General features: G+C 45.3%; 1 long non-coding RNA gene across 1 annotated transcript in view; it reads left to right on the top strand.

Moving 5' to 3' along the window:
* The first annotated feature begins 551 nt into the window (after window positions 1-551).
* Window positions 552-2,019, top strand: part of LOC117244799 — a 72,782-nt gene continuing 71,314 nt past the window's right edge. The window contains exon 1 of the long non-coding RNA XR_004498563.1: window positions 552-1,733. This is a non-coding gene — a long non-coding RNA (uncharacterized LOC117244799). The remainder of the gene's footprint in view (window positions 1,734-2,019) is intronic.

Raw genomic sequence — 2,019 nt, 5'->3', positions numbered from 1 at the left:
GTGAGCACTGGTTTGTGGGGAGAAAAACATTCAAGCGCGATTAGAGGTGAAAATTGGGCCAGAAATAGGGGATGTTAGGAGCATCTGGAGCGCTGGGTTAGGAGCTGCTAGGTTTAAGTGTTGTTTTATTGCTTTTATGTAAAGAGGCTGTAGCAGGACCCGGTCCCTGTGAGTGGCGAACAGCGGGGCCCGGTGTGGCGGTTCCCGGTCCTCTCCCACCCGATGTGAAAGATGCAGAGCGCGGTTCATGAAGGGCGCTGCTGGAGCGGGACCCGCCGTGTCTGTGCCAGGGTCTCGAGGGGTGTGGGGTGCCCGAGAGCACTCGCCGGGCCGGCAGCGGTGCTGGGTGAAGTTTGCTGCTGAGGAGTGAGCTGGCCCAGCAGAGGAGCCCCAGACTAGAGTGCTGTGGACTCCGGGCTCTGCCCCTCGGCTATGGTGAGAGCTGAGTGTGTTTGTCCTGTGTGTGTAGGGATGGCACAGCAGGGAAAGAGGGGACACGAGCTTTGCCCCAGGGTCTGCACGCAAGTAACAGCCTATGGGCCCCTGCAGAGCGAGCGGCTGAATAGAGCCTGCTCGGCCCAAAGCTGCGGCAGTAGGAGTGGGGGAGAGAGATAGACTGAAAAACTGCTGGGAATGGGAAAGAAGGAACGGAACAAAAGCCGAGAAACAGACCGGTGGATAATGACACCAAAGCAAAAGTAGTCTTGCTCGTTAGGTTCTGAAAACCTCATCAAGGTGTTTAATTTCTTGAAATAGGATCTCTTTTTCTCTTACTTTTTTCTTCCCTTTCTTTCTTTTATTCTTGTTGTTAAAAAGGAAGGGGTTTGTTCTAAGAAACCGATAAAAGAAGTTTGTGAAGCTAAACAAGTAAATAGTAACCAAAGGGTAAAAAGGTAATGAATGTAATTTAGTTGAAATCAAAACTAACCTAGCCTTTCTTGTTTAACTAATTTGAACGCGCAGAAAGAGATTGGCTCCTATGTTAACTGTTAAATTTCGTTTAACCCAAGAATTTTAAAGAATACTGATGGAAAATTTTGATGCGATGTTTTCATTCTCCCTGTGTTATTAAGAAATTGTTTTCAGGTACTACTGATAATTAAGGCAGAGAAGCTGCAATCTGGACCAAAGAGTGAAGTTGAATTCACACCAATAAGATAAAAAACCTGAGGACTGAACTGTAACACCCAAATCCAGTGATACCAAATGGACTCTTGAGCAGAGACCGGCGGTAATGAACTGAGACAATCCAAATGACCCAAGGAATTGAGCTAAGAATCACTCCTGAGAAGTAAGACCAAGCCTGTATCAGTAGTTTCAAGTCCTGCCTAGACAAGTTCTGAGACACTTTCGATATTCACCTTGGAAGGAAAACTCCTACTCCAAACAGGAGGACTGGGACTGTTTTGGTCGGGAAATCCTTGTATATTTTTGCTTTTGCCTGTGATTTGTACAAAAGAGGGGGGAGAACCACAACTTCCATCAGTGCCACATCATATACCTTGTCTAAATCATCCCAATACGAGGCATTCTATCTGGATTAAACATAAGTGTTTAAATTAGAGAATAATAGGTATTGTGGTTCACAAAGTTAAGCCTGTCATTGCAGGATGTGTTAGGTGCCAAATCTATTAAGAATAACTTAAATGATAACTTTCTTTTACAGATGGGAAATTACTAGTGCGTGTTGAGTGGGAAGCACCTGAGGAATGATGGGAAACTGCTGTTAAAAGGTGTCAAAAGAAATTTGCTTGGAAATTACAAAAGAGGAAGTGACAAGGAAATAGGGGGCAAGACCAGACTGACCACTACAACTCACCACCGAGAAGAATATAAAACACCTGCTGTGAGCTGCAAACTCATAGGCAGGATTGGTGGGGGTGTAAGCCATACTGGACCCCTATTATTCCTTCTTCTGTCACTTATCCTTTTCCCTTTTGGGACACCAGCAAAGCCATGTTACAAATGCTATCAAAAGCTTTACATGGAATGACACCGGGGTTTCTTTCTTATTACCCA

Source organism: Parus major, chromosome 8, assembly GCF_001522545.3.
Source record: "Parus major isolate Abel chromosome 8, Parus_major1.1, whole genome shotgun sequence".
Taxonomy (NCBI): Eukaryota; Metazoa; Chordata; class Aves; order Passeriformes; family Paridae; genus Parus; species Parus major.
The sequence above is the reverse complement of the archived record's forward strand: the minus strand, read 5'-3'. Positions and strand labels throughout refer to the sequence as shown.